Source organism: Cydia pomonella, chromosome 9 (assembly GCF_033807575.1).
Source record: "Cydia pomonella isolate Wapato2018A chromosome 9, ilCydPomo1, whole genome shotgun sequence".
Lineage (NCBI taxonomy): Eukaryota > Metazoa > Arthropoda > Insecta > Lepidoptera > Tortricidae > Cydia > Cydia pomonella.
Genome location: NC_084711.1, coordinates 3,254,812 through 3,270,394, shown reverse-complemented (window position 1 = coordinate 3,270,394; position 15,583 = coordinate 3,254,812). Strand labels below are relative to the sequence as shown.

At 36.1% G+C, this 15,583-nt stretch overlaps 1 protein-coding gene and 2 non-coding genes across 3 annotated transcripts in view; 2 read left to right on the top strand and 1 right to left on the bottom strand.

Annotated features, from left to right (window-relative positions):
• Positions 1-15,583, bottom strand: part of LOC133521123 (uncharacterized) — a 614,754-nt gene that overhangs the window by 593,181 nt on the left and 5,990 nt on the right. The window lies entirely within an intron of this gene.
• On the top strand, positions 7,420-7,490 carry Trnag-gcc (transfer RNA glycine (anticodon GCC)). Its single transcript has one exon. It is a non-coding gene; the product is annotated as a tRNA-Gly (tRNA).
• Positions 9,939-10,010, top strand: Trnae-cuc (transfer RNA glutamic acid (anticodon CUC)). The gene has a single exon. It is a non-coding gene; the product is annotated as a tRNA-Glu (tRNA).

Sequence of the window (15,583 nt, the reverse complement as noted above, 5' to 3'; positions counted from 1 at the left end):
GCTAATATTATAACCAGATTATTCGGAACTCTATTTTTTTTATACTACGTCGGTGGCAAAAAAGCATACGGCCTGCCTGATGGTAAGCAGTATCCGTAGCCTATGTACGCCTGCAACTCTAGAGGAGTTACATGCGCGTTGCCGACCCTAACCCCCTCCCACCCCTCGTTGAGCTCTGGCAACTTTACTCACCGGCAGGAACACAACACTATGAGTAGGGTCTAGTGTTATTTGGCTGCGATTTTCTGTAAGGTGGAGGTACTTCCCCAGTTAGGCTCTGTTCTAGATCTGGAATGACATCCGCTGTGCTGTGCCCTACCACACAGAGCGAGATGACATTCACAATGCCCATACCTCTCTTGTGGACGTAGTTTAAGGACATACCCGGGTCCAAAAGTATTTTTAACCTGTTTTTAACTCCTTCTGCTTGTAATATTAGTTGTAAATTGTTGAGCAATACAATTTTCGTCAATCGCGACACTTGAGACATCTAGTGTCAAGTAGCAGTACTACTCGATGCTAGATGAGTGAGCACTCTGTGTTACTTATTTCTCTATGCTCGAATTTACCAATATTAGCATAAAGGTTTTGCCTTCGTTTGCCAAAAGGACGTAAGAGACGTTACAATTTAAAGGAAAAAGTATATTTTGGGTTTGGATTGTGAAGGAGAGGGCCTTAAATGGAAAATTGATTTTCACGTAACCGAAAACCTATTGGCGTTATCGGTTTTCATAAGGCATTAGGAAGGAGTCTTATTAGGAATTTATGGGAGGATATGATGAATTTTCGTGGTTGAGTGGATTTTTCTTTTATTGCTCATGGCAACAATTATCACACTTTTGTTTTACTTCCGAAAAATTATTGATAAGTCATTGATAAGAAATGGCATTTAGTGATATGATATATGTGATGGCAGGTGGGGCAAAATGTTGTCAGATTGGTGGCCGCTTTCGGATGAAAGAAGCGCCTGGCGCCCGTTGGCTCGTTGGGTGGATGACATTCGAAAAATCGCGGGACACTTTTGGATGCGACTAGCCCAGGACCGGGATTAGTGGCGTACACCAAAAGAGGCCTATGCTCAGCAGTGGGCGACTGGAGGCCAAAAATGATGATGATGATGATGATATAATGATATTCTAATAATATCTTTTGATTTTCGTATGTAAGTAATTAGTGATAGAGTATATTTTAGTATGCTATTTCTTTGGTCAAAGAATAACAATATACATAATGGATATACAGATGATTACTATGACTAGCTTATAACTAAAATAGGCCCTTGAGGCATTGTACCAAGGATGCTGGCGGCATTTCCTCGTTGTATCGCAATACTGATACGTATGATGCGTATTATCAAAGAATTGCACGTTTTACTAACTATATATAGTGTTTATTTTGACGTTCGGTGAGGTTTAGTGGGTAGTAACCATGCCTATGACGCCGATGGTCCTGGGTTCGAATCCTGGTAAGGGTATTTATTTCTGTGATGAGCACAGATATTTGGTCCTAAGTCTTGGGTGTCTCTATGTATTTATGTATCTGTATATTATATAATACTATATCGTTGTCTGAGTACCCACAACACAAGCCTTCTTGAGGTTACTGTGGGACTTAGTCAATCTGTGTAAGAATGTCCAATAATATTTATTTATCATCTATTTTCATACACATATATATCATATCCAATTCAATTCGTAAACAATATATTGTTGCTTATTAACTAGCTTATTGTTAAGTGATCTCAGATGTATTATATCTTAGAAAGAGCTCAAATTCTGTCTATGAAAGCACGTATCTCAGAATTCCGAATTTCGTAAGAGCCAATTAGGTTGCGTTATTCGGCGCACGATCGACCGATAAGCCCACGCTCCCAGATCCACGGTCAAACTTGAAAACTTGACTATTTACCCGACTGAGGAACGGCCATTCCATCCTAGCATACACGCTATATATGTCTAACCATACACTTCTATAGTATATTATTCTGTTACGGTGAGCAGGGTAACGATATACAACAGAAAATACCTAAATGAAAGTTAGATATGACATGCCCTTGCCCAATTTAATATACGCCCACATTAGAACTTTAAGATTAGGGTTTCTGCTCGAGAAATTTGTCCTTCGTCGAGACGAGAAAAAAACTCAATGCCTCGAGAACTCGAGAAATAAATCTCTTGTGATAAGTGACGAGAATACGCGTATAACACGTGATAAAAGTGTATTACTCTATTAAAGATTTCTTCGCAGATGCCATTATTATGTAACATACTTTGTTTTATTTAGTTATATCATTGAATACGATGCTACCTTTGAGCTTAATTGCATGACATATGTAAATAGTTTATATATCTTAGTTTAAGGAAAAGTTTGTCATACCCTTTTAGGGTCCATCATGAGATGCTTGCATAAATACTGTAACAACTTTTGATTTTTACCATGGAGCAATAAATGATGATTGATTGATTGATTGATAAATCAAATCATCCCGCTATTTTATACTCGTATTCCTATTAGGAAAATAGCACAATTTAGCTGCCAGCTTCATTATTACGTTGAATAAGGAGTAAAGTATTAATATTACGTATTAAAACTTCTGTAAGTTCGTCACATCGAGTCACATTCGTCACATTAAATTAATTGACTTGAATATTCTTGCCTTATAAAATACCATATTGTGGTTTGTTTTAATTTTGTTAAATACCTTAATAAGAAATACACTATAGCATATCACATCGCCGGCGCGCACTCCAGCACCTATAGTTTTTTTTTTGTTTATTGTTGAGTTTTGATTAAATGCAATTGATATAAACTAGAAATTTATTTGTTTGATTATTGATCTCACCAACGACTCCTTTGAATCCGATTTGCAATATAGCAAACAAAGTTATATAAAATGATGTTTTTTGAAAACTTCAATATTTTTCGAGATACTTGAGTAACTCGAGAAATCCTGGTCGAGAATTCCCGTGCCTCGAAAAATAAAAAAGGTCGAGAAACCAAAAACCCCATTTAAGATACATCAAACATTTGCTAAAGATACGATATAGATTAGATTAGTATAGTGTAACGTACTTACATAATTTACCTTTGCCTTATTACCTAGCCTTCTTGAGTGCCTCCATCACGGTAAGTACTAAATATATGATAAAATATAGCATCAAAAATGCGGTTTATATTTTCCGTTAAAAACTAGGTCGCTTGGCGTAGCCTCCGGGAACACGCTAGGGTTGTCACTTTACTGTATTTTTAATAAATAAATTATTAAGGTTGTTTCTAATACCATCTTTTCAAAATTTTCCTCGCGTTTTTCCCGCCTTTTCTCCACGGCTCATGGGAGCCTGGGATCCGGTTGTACATAAATACAATCGTACATAAGTTCCGAAAATCTCATAGGTTTGAGCCGGGGCTTGAACCCGCGACCTCTGAATTGAAAGTCGCTCTTACTGCTAGGCTACCAGCGCTTTTTTAATAATCGGTAAAATTAACCCATAAAAAAAGAAAACATTTTTGAAAATGTTCATAAAAAGTAAAATTTATGTACTCGGGTGTTCTAAATTAGCTACAAGTAAACATGCCCTTAGTATTTAATTTACATAAATTATAATGCAATTATCAGTTATCCTGACGGTGGGTAAGTTACAGAATATCGACAGGTACAAAGACTATATAGCAGTTCGATTTTAACCTCGGATAAAAAGTAAGTACCTAGATTTTGTATGTACTTCATTATTTAAGATAGAAGAAGGCTCAAGAAGGCTAGATAATATAGGTACGTAATTATGTATTTCCTTGTCACAATACATAAATATGGACTCATGCACGAACACAATTTCAATTTCGAATTCCACGCTTTAACACTGAAAATTTCTTAATTCGGCAAATATAAGCTACTCATGGGCGACACGGGCACCCTTGGGCGAAGGGGACAGACCTGGGGAACTTTTCATAGGTTAGTCTAAGTATATTTAATAATATTATATTTTGTTTGTCGTACCTTAATATAGAAAAATATAACAAATGCTTTTTTTTTTAAACCCTGGTGGAAACCCTATTCACCTGTGTCCTCTCGTCCTAATTAGGGGCGTAAGGACACTAAGGATGTCACACAGTTCGAGTAGCTGACGCTTCACTTATAAGGGTTTTGCTGACGCTGACGACGCTGTCTAAGGGACATGGAGAGGGAAATTTATTATTGAGTTTCGCCCATTGCGGCCTTTGAAAAGGATTTGCTGTTTTGAATAAGGAAACGTCCTTGGCAGATACGTGGTGTTTGATAAGTTTAGCTTTGATCTGACGTTCCTCAACGACATTTTAATATTTTTCGAGGACAAGGGCAATCTCACTAGGGCTTTAGGGTTTACGGTGCATGAAAATAATCCGATAATTTTCCGGTTCAAATTAGATTTTACAGATCGATATCTTTCGATTTGAATAGGACAAAAAGAACATATAACAATCACGATAGATCATAGATGGTAGGATTAACTAGATGTGCTAAACACGGGGATGAATGTCATTCGATACCTCCCTGGAAGGGAGGTATGAGTGACCGCTCCCCACCGATGTGGGGAGGTCAAAAAATACGCGATGCTATACGCTTGCGCACGTCAGAGACAGAACATACGCCACATGCGCCACATTAAAAACACGTTTTGTCATTCCTGACAACATACCAAAAACAATAAGCCATTCTAAAATTTACGGTGGGGAATAAAAAAAATGAGACCGTGACAAGGACAAACAACCATAGCGCTGTCTCTGCTGCCGGCTCTACCGTTTCATCTCTATACTTACGACAGCTACATTTTTTTGTACATCCCATTACGTTGCCTTCATACGATACAGTACTTGTACCCATATCCGTTAAGATGAGACAAGAAACTATTTGCACGCTTTTTGTACACATTTTTTTACATTGACAACCCTACTCTGCATCTCGTAATGCAATGCTACTCGACGCTAGAGGGCTCTCAGCCAACGAATCTTACCCGTATACGTCTTGAGATTGCTGCAAGGAAATTTGTGAGCTCACAAATTTTCTGGTGTAAAAGCTTTTTCGTAATTTATTTTATGATGATGTGATATTTAGTTAAAATGTATTGGGCATTCTAGACCACTGATTGCCTAAATGGAGAAATCAAGCATTTATTCATTTTGTCGTTTCACTTTTTTTTAATACCACATCGGTGGCAAACAAGCATACGGCCCGCCTGATGGTAAGCAGTCACCGTAGCCCATGGACGCCTGCAACACCAGAGATATTACATGCGCGTTGCCGACCCTTTAAAAACCTGTACACTCCTTTTTGTTTTTTTTTTTCAAAATGACGGTGCCTACAGCTCACAGTGCCACTAGTTTTACTTTTTTAGAAATGCTCGTAAAGTACAATGACAACCCTACGCTGCATATCATAATGCAATACTACTCGACGCTAGAGGGCTCTCAGCCAATGAATTTCACCCGTATACTTGCCGTATACTGTGACCTTGAGATTGCTGCCAAGGAAATTCATGAGTAAGCTAAAAGTTAGCTTACTGTGGGTTATTTCATATCTAAGGAGGTTTATGATGATGCAATTGACGCACAATTAGGTTGGCTGACATTCCAGGGGCTACCGCTCCCTGCACACTTATGTACGCGTTTACAAGTGCGACAGAGAGGCAACACGTCGAACGTGGTTCGCGGTAGGCCCTCTGTGTTTGTTCAGTCGGTGCAATGTTAGCTCACAGGCCAAATCGAACGTACATTTGATATCAAAACCATATCTAAATGACATCGTTATTTGCGTTCATTTCGCTCGGACTTGTCCGTACATGTATTAGCGCGAGCGAGACGTACGAGCCATTGATAACTAACTGATATCGTTTTGATGTCCAGTGTACGTTCGAATTGGCCTCTTAGACAGACTGGAGTATAATACTCAATTCATTAAATTCATAATTATATTTTAGTGTTTGAAAATTCACGTGACGTGACATTACCCTTTGACCAGCATACCTTCGTGAAAGTTACAATTTGCATAGTTTTTCAAAGAAAATTGCGGTCGTGCTAAGTGCGCGTGACGAGCGAACGTCGAACCTATGCTCGGGTTCACAAAACATTTCTACCCGCCTTCAAGCAATGTCTATTATCGTAAGACCCCTTCATTACGACAAGTATGTATACCATCACGTGATCGTCCATAGAAAAAGAGAAAACGTTTTTCCACTTCTAAATATTTTCCTTTCTCCATGATTTTATTGACATGTTATTGACAGAATGAAAAACTAGGTTTTTAATTTTTTTTCCAAAATTTTCAAACCTATAAACCTAGAATATATTATGCTGAAACGATCGACATCAAAATCAAAGTGATTTGTTAAGATTTAGTCAGCGTCACCGTTTTCACCCGTAAATTCATAGAAAAAGTATCGTTTTTCGTTAGGACCGCAAAGCATTTTTGGAGGTTTTCGAGTTTTCGAGGAATTAACGCCTGATGGTAAGCAAATAACGTCACCCATAGACACCTGCAACACCAGAGTTGTTGCATTTGCGTTGCCGCCCATGGGACTCGGGATACGCTCATTTCTTGAAGGTGCGGAGGTCGTAACGTAACCATCCGGAAATACCACGATCGACAGGGAAGTTGCAGGGAAGCGGTTCGCGAATTTCGAGCGCTTGGTAATGATTTCGTGTGACTTCCTCTAAATGCTATCTCCATTACTAGGCATTTAAATTATACTAATAGAATTGAAAACGACAGGTCAATACCACTAGATTCCCAATTTCTATCGCTCGTATTTCAAACATATTTCAAAAATAGCATTACACCGTTTTCCGCAGATTTTCGAGTGACGAAATCGAGCGCTCGAAATTCAAAAATCGGTTCCAAGTTCATTCCACAGTTTAGCTGTGTGAGGCAGGAAGTTTCTGGAGAAACGCAGTTCGTAACTCAGAAAAATATTATCTAGGACACACGGTGTAAATTGCGAACTCTATCCAGCAAATTTCACAGAATACTGACAAATAAAAATCTGCCCAAGTAAGCAATTAAGCAAACGGTCAGAGCACATTACACTTTGTGAATTGCACGTTTGAACACGAAACGTTGTGTGATTTGCTAATGTAATGAAGACATATGACTATTGATAGACCTTACATCGTCGAAATAAGGGTTATGATAGGTCAGTCATTCGTCTTGTAAGATATTGTTAGAAAAACATTGTTTAAGCTTGAAATATTTATACACAAATACTCGTAATTGAAAGTAACCGGCTTTGATAAATTTATAGGTACCAAGGATTTATATTCGTTTGTAATTATTTAATTTGGTTATAAATAAATAACATTATATACTCCATTTTTATTTTTATATCGTATTCGGATGAACTAAAGTATATTGACCGGACTCCAATCCCAAATTTCATTTCATTATATCAAGCATCGGTGGTTCAGTGGTAGAATGCTCGCCTGCCACGCGGGCGGCCCGGGTTCGATTCCCGGCCGATGCATAGTGTTTTTGCATCTTTTTTAAAACTATTTTTATATACAGAATGATTTAGTCATTTTAATTGTAATTACCATACACGTACAGCACATGTACGTATTTGTCATAGCCCATTGAGTATGTATCACTGGAGTATCGATTTACCAATTGAAGGCAATGGGGTCAAGTTGCGGTCTCACTGAGGTCAGTTAATTATACAATTAGATTAATAGGTAATCATGATTACTACTTGTTACGTCTTTGGTTGGATGAATTTAAATGAATGTCTTGGAGCCATTGTAGGAAGTACATAATAGTTTTTTTAGTGTAGGTACCTAATTTATAGGGCAATACAGATTAACAATAATTTTAAGGGCCTAATTTATTTTTTATTGGCAAAAGTGACCATCCTAAACCATCATCTTGTATTTTTTTTCTTATGCAGAATTTTAGGACTATAAAGAGGCGGATCGATCGTGTATTTTTTTAACTGGACGGTTAAGGGTTAAAATTAGTCTACATCTGTCTGTTTCTTATGGCTCCTCTACACGATGGGCCATCACACTGACCCACTAAGATGGGCCAGCGTGTAGAGAGGGTAGTGGTGCCGGATGGCTTATTATGGCGCGGCTGGATGGCGATGGGATGGCCACGGTGTCGGTTTTTCGTCTGCATATCAAAGGTAGTGGGCCAGCGATGGTGCGTACGCATCTACACGTGGCCCATTCCATAGTGCGTGCTTTCAAACATCGCATGGCCATCTCGCTGGTCCAGAGCTGGGCCATCATGTAAAGGAGCCATTACACGGCTGCCTAAATAAATACAGGTTGTTTATTGAGTCACCTGCAATAATTTACGGGGTGAAAATATAGGTCATACTGAGCAACCCCGAACCAGCCCCGACATCGCAAAAAAAAAATTACTCTCCCATAGATAAATGTCAAGGTCAGACAGCCAAAATGTATGAAACAGCCAATATTTTTTTCACAATTTCGGGGTTGGTCCCATAGTAAAGTTGCTCAGTATGAACTATATATTCACCCCTTAAATTATTGCATGTGACTAAATAAACACCCTGTATAGGTTTGACGACCGGTTTGGCCTAGTGGGTAGTGACCTTGCCTACGAAGCTGATGGTCCCGGGTTCAAATCCTGGTAAGGGCATGTATTTGTGTGATGAGCATGGATATTTGTTCCTGAGTCATAGGTGTTTTCTATGTATTTAAGTATTTATAAATATTTATATATTATATATATCGTTGTCTAAGTACCCTCAACACAAGCCTTATTGAGCTTACTGTGGGACTTAGTCAATTTGTGTAATAATGTCCTATAATATTTATTTATTTATAGGTGCTTAAATGTTTTGATGTTGCCCCGTGTAGTTCCTAGTACGTGTGCTATTCTTTAAAGGAGGTGAAACTGATTTGTAACATTCAGAAGTTTTTGTTCTTGTCTGAAAAAGGGGGGTTAAAAGGTAGGTTAAAGGGGGGATAGTTGGTACTCTAACCAAACCTATATGTTAACGGCACCAATCATGGGACATTTAAGAGAAAATTTGGAGTATTATTGATATTTCATCGACACCTGTAATAAATAAATTTCTACGGCTTTATGCGTTAAAAAATGAATGTCCTAATAGTCCTTTATGTTTTCTATGTAATTAATGAAAGCTGCTGCAATTGGTTGTAATATTATTAAAAAATTAAAACGTATTTTTGCTCAAGTCATGGGATGTATTATGGCGCCATTAATTTTCAAACGAACAAATAGGTACCAATGAATTTAACTTAAGCAACTCTATTGCTCTTGTTTATGGTTAAAATGTTGCCATCGATTAAAAACTGATGGTAAATACTTATTTTACAGGATTTGTCTATACCATCCCATTACTGGTGCCAGTCCCATCATTAGAGTTGTTTACTATAGGTACTTACTTCAAATTTAAATGGAAAATTGCCTAGTAAACTAGTTTTATAGTAATAAGAACCCTATAACTAATAACTATTTTGATAATCATTAGGAAAAAAGATTTAAAACTATACTTCCCGCGACGCGTTAGTTAAAAACACGTTAACTAAAATTAGATTAAGTATAGACGACTCATTTAGGTCAATGGGCACTCAGATCATCTAGTCACAATTTATTTTAATTTAAACTGAAAGAAAAGATTAAAATGAAGTACCTAACTAATCTAACCTTTACCAATAAAGAAGCAGTGTTTTAATATCAATAAACATATTATCGCTATCAGATATATCGGAACGACCAATGTATTCACAAATATCTACACAAAGCTTCTATTAGCAAAGTGTTAAGGTGCATGTTCAGATATTTTTGAGCACCTTGGCCGCTCCGTTATATCTGACGGACAGCGACTGTATCGTAAATTATACAATTTATAATTATCATGTAATGAAAATGTGTTTAGTATTTAAGCTTGTAATGTATAATTTCAGTATAATCCTCAATATCCGATATGGTCTAGTGGCTAGGATACCTGGCTCTCACCCAGGAGGCTCGGGTTCGATTCCCGGTATCGGAATAACTTTTTGCATTTTTGTTTCTCCAATATAATTCTTAATTATTGATACCCTTTATCATCGTCACATTTTTATGCACTTCTCTTTTTACTTTCACTTTAAATTTTAAATTCCGATCACGTAATCAAAATCGATTACTAAACATCCTAAAAAACAATAGCTCAAGAAACAATACCAACATATCGGTAACTTGAAACAATCAGTCTTCCGTGGCAGCACGCCCGACTGCCCGTGACGCTCGACCGAGCTGGCCAGGAAGCAACCTGCGTTTGTGGTAATGGCTACCCTAGTTTGTGCCGTTAGTAATTACTGTTATCGCTAGATGGCGCTCAATTAAAGTGGCAAGGCGAACAGTCAACGCCAAAATACTTGTAGCCTGTAGTGTGTCAGGCCAAGTTAAACGAATGCCGAGCAGACACAGGAACGGAGCTAGGAACATCTAGTTTTTTTGTGGATCGTATCGCGAGTGACTTAAAATACGTGAGTGAAACCGTAAGATTTGTTAAAGCTTTATCTACCTCTGTATAAACTTTTGTTCGTTTTTTTATTGTAAGAATATGAACTCGATTTTGTTTAATTCTTTTGTATTACGGTTTATTTCATTTCCAAAATACATATAATTTCGTGTATGTATTTACCATACTATTGCCATATTTTCATAGCATACCTATTAAATTACTTAGCTACAGACGATTACATTTCAATCTTCGATAAGATAATAAACGATAAAAAAAATTATAATCGGAAAATGCATGCCGTATTAGATATTAAATTATATATTGGCATTGACCTTAATCAATTATTAACCTCAGAATGCATGTTTAAGTTCCTCTCTCTCTCTCTTTTCCTCGTGTTGTCCCGGCATTTTGCCACGGCTCATGGGAGCCTGGGGTCCGCTTGACAACTAATCCCAAGATTTGGCGTAGGCACTAGTTTTTACGAAAGCGACTGTCATCTGACCTTCCAACCCAGAGGGTAAACTAGGCCTTGTTGGGATTAGTCCGGTTTCCTCACGATGTTGTTTAAGTTCCTATAAGTATTGAATTACGTACGTGAATATTGATTTTTTATAGACTTCAATTCATTTAAGTAATATATCTTCTAAAATGTAGAAAACGATGTAAAATATGACGTATTCCGATCTAGGCCACAAAATAAGTAATCGTATATTATAATCATTCTAGGTACCTGATACCTGATGAACTTTTATATTCGGCCATTACTTCAGCTTGTTTAATACCTATTTTAGACTGATAGAGTAGTAAATCTGCTAAGTTTGAATATTTTCACTGTCAACTTCACGATTCGATCAGTAGTCGAAACTCGAAACCTGACGCATAAATTCTTTAAATTAATGTACTTCGATCCAGGGAACTAACATTAACCTATTTTCTGAAACTTAGACAAACCACAGACTAAAAACGTTCCATAGATCGCGAGCGGAAACAGCTCATCATTCAACGCATTTAAAAAAGGAATGTTTTCTTTTTAAACAGAAAAAGATCTGTCACAGGCGACCGGCTCGCGACAAAAAATAAATTCGTTCTCATTCATTCCTTTGTCTTTTGCGAGATTTCGGAGTGAAAGGAATGGTGCATTTTTTGAGTAATTATAGTCATTTATGTGGTTTTGTTTTAATCTAATGTTGTGGTAAATATGTCAGTTTTAGTTCCTTGTTAGTTGTCATTGCAGTATAAGCAACGGTATTTTTTCATTTCATTATTTCCCATGAGATAGCATCTAATCTAACCTAACCTTTACTTTACCAAATAAATTCATAATACTGGTAACAAGAGAAAATAATGAAATCCATAACCAAGCTGTAGGGCTAAGATGGTCGGCTCTTTATCATTTGTCACTGCAGCAGTGGCAGCATGGTTCCATTTTTATCACTTGTCACTATGCCCGTCACTTTCGCACCTACATACTTGTTAGAATGTGACAGGCATGGTGACAAATGATAAAGATCCGACCATCTTAGCCCTACTGGAGTCCGAAGGGTGCATTAGAAAGCAGTATGCGAACGACTCATGCATTATCATAATCGTATGCGTTATGCACGCTGGGTCCACTCTTTCAACTTCTCATTTCTGCTTACCTGAGTGTGTGTGCTTTTCAAAATCATTAACGTAGATGTAGATTCGATGTCAACATATTTAAGAAATAGTAATTTTCAATGCTCTTTTGTAGTCCAATTTTTCGAGTGAAAGGTAGATAAGTCTTTCATGACGTGTCCCGTCATGCAGTGCCAACAAGTGCCTGAAATCTTAATGACTTCATAAAATGATTAGTTAGATTATTATAGAAACTCCTAATTTCGTTGAGCAGATAGCTAGTTAGGTGCCATTCACAGTCAATCTGTCTTTCCTTTAGCATTATTCGAATTCGACAATGAGAAAGCAAGCAAGGCCAATTGTAATACGCTCCTTTAAACCTCGTGTCAACTGTCAAAGTCAAAGTCTTGAGTCAAGCGAACAAATTAACACTAAAACCTTGGAATTGTAAGTAGGCAGTTGTGTTTATTCTCGTTGAAGTACGAAAATAAAGCATTCGTATGCTAAAGAGTCATTGACCAACTTAAACAGTAACCGTCAAAATTTTTAAACTCCCTATTCACATGGTTTAAGGTTTATTTTTGGCTAATTTTGTCACAACAATACGCAAAGTTAAGTATCATTTGTAATGACAACTTGACAGAAGTGACGTTAGATAGACGTTGCAATTGTTAGTGTAAATGGACACATTTAGCTTAATATTGAGTGGCTGAGGAATATGTTAACAGCGCAATAACCTGTATTAATGTAAACAAGTCGTTTGAGTCCAATGTATGAAACACACAATTTTTTGTTCACGAATTCGGGGTTGATCCCAAAGTAAAATTTGCTCAGTATGACCTATATATTCACCCCGTAAATTATTGCAGGTGACTAAGTATTTGAATCTCAAAAAGGTAAAAAATGCATACCGGCTGTAAGAGTGTATCGCAACTTTAATTTAAATTAGCTTTCAATGCTCTTAACTTTACTATGTCTACAGGAAAGGCGCGAAAGAGTTACGCTATAGTTAATAAATATTAACCATATTGCTTATTATTTCAATCTATTAATAAAATAACCTTGACATTTAATATTTACCATCATTATTTTATTAATTTCATAAACGAACTTGACATTTTATATCTTATATTGCATAAACGTCGATAAAATATAACGTTATAAATATAGATTTCGTTGCGATAAGTATTAAATACATGTACCTACCTACCTAGACATAAGAAATATTGTGTGCCCTTACAGGGTGTTATGTACGTACCATCTTCAAATTGTAACACCTAATGTATAATGAGCATGACAGCAATACAATAAAGAATGAAGAATAGAAATCACTAATGTGGCTTAAAAGCACAATCCAGAACTTAGCTAAGAGTTAATCTATTTTGTTACTAAATACCTGTAACGCTAATAGTACTTTCAACTAACAACTTGAAACTTCCAACAAGAGCAGCCGATTTAACGGAGCCATGGCGTTTTGTAGTCTAAATAGTGTTTAATTTAAATTTTACATAATGTATGTATATGTATGTTAGTCAATAGAAGATGTATACACCCATATTTTTACACTTGACTACAGTCAAGTGTAAAAATATGGGTGTAAACATCTTACTCAAAAATATGTCCCATAGCATCTTATTCCAGTGTAATAAGAGCGTAGTACCATATTTATGAGTCGATTCTCACAATACATATTTTTGCAACTGACTGTAATATGGGCTTGTTGAATGAATCAAATTTTCAAATTAAATTAAATTTTAATTAAATAAATAAACTACACACATTAGCACAGAATAAGTAATAGTATTATCATAACATTAGACTCAGTAAGCATTATACTTTCTCCTTCGTTACTCGAGTAAAAATATAGCCAAGTTCGTAAATAAACAAATGAGATCATCATCACGTGATCCGGCGTTCCAGTATTAAACATTAAAGTCTTTCAATAATGAACACGTCACAATTAATTCTTTATAAACATCATGTTTACTCACATTTTTAAAAACAAACACCTTCCTTGATCAGGAAAGGGTAAGTATGCGTGCGTCTTGTTAACCTCGGTGCCCTTCACTTTAGAATTAAAAAGTTATAACTCCATTTGAGCATCATATTATCATTTGTAATTTAAAACTTTAAGGCTAAGTATTAAGCTTCAAAATCAATTTTTTGAAGCCCTGATGAACATACATACTGCGTTTTTAAGGTTATTTCCACGTGCGTGTATTTTATCGTTTTATCAGTGCCATAAGTCAACAAGTGACGTTTCGCCTTATCGGTCGATTCCTGATCCACTAGTATTGAACTTATCTATGTGTCAGTTTTATTACGTGTGAGAAAAGTTCAGCATTATTGGAAAATTACATGTAATGTCTTGCGCTGAATCTAAATATAAACATAATACATATTATATTAGTCAATATAATTGTAAGATTTAAGTTAAGGATTTGGTTGGACTTCATATTTATTTCTACTTATCTGTAGGTTATATATAAATAAATAAAACTACTTGCTTAAAGATAGGTAATAGTAGTAGTGGTAGTCTAAATTCAAATCACTGTTAAAAAAACATTACCATACGTTGTAGTAATTGATTATTTTTCTTTGTGTACTGCAGAATCTTAGTTATATATCTAGAAACTGGTGCCCCTTGAGTCGAACTCATTGACGAGTTTTGTGGGGCTACGATTTTATTTAGGATTATACCATGTGTCTTATTAAATAAAATAAATAAATACCACACCTACGTAGGAATCACAAATTTAATTAAGATAAAAATATATCAATAAGAACCATTTTTTTGTCAACACAACCTCAAGTTCATCTTAATATCCGATTTACCAAGGGCATGCTAATTTTAGATTAAATATTGAAGCGGATAGTTTCAAGGCAACACAGTAAGTACAATCAACTAATTCGATGGCAAATGAGACTTTGTCGCAGCAAGTCAAAGGATTACTTTAAGCAGTAATTTGTCTTTACCTCACCTTTACGCTATTGTGAAAAGGTTCTACAGTGATTTACTACTTTACCAAGTTTGTCTTTCACAAATTACGTCAGGTTTAATTTAATCTGCCGACGAAGTAAGTCTGCCAGTTTGTGTTTTGCCTATTTGATTAAATGGCTGTCAGATGTTGTTTTAATTAAGCGTGTTTACCTAATAACTATATTAACATAAATGTCGATTTTACTGGAATTTTATGCTAAATATACAAGTTTGCAAACGGTTATTGGCATGAAGAAAAAATATGAAGATAGAAACAGGAATGGCGAGAGAAATAGAGAAATTATAGTCCCATAGCAAGTTTACTAAGCTAGGCATTTTAATATGTACGTTATATTATAATTTTTTTACAAACTTAATTATTATCATAATATCTATGTCAACATTTTTATTGGTACTGAGAAAACAAAGTAACAATTACAACAGACCAGAAACAAAAGAGTAATAAATGTTGATAAAACCTTGCAATTTCCAATTAAAACAAATAGGAAAGCAATAGCAATTATTGGGCCCCCATTCTTTA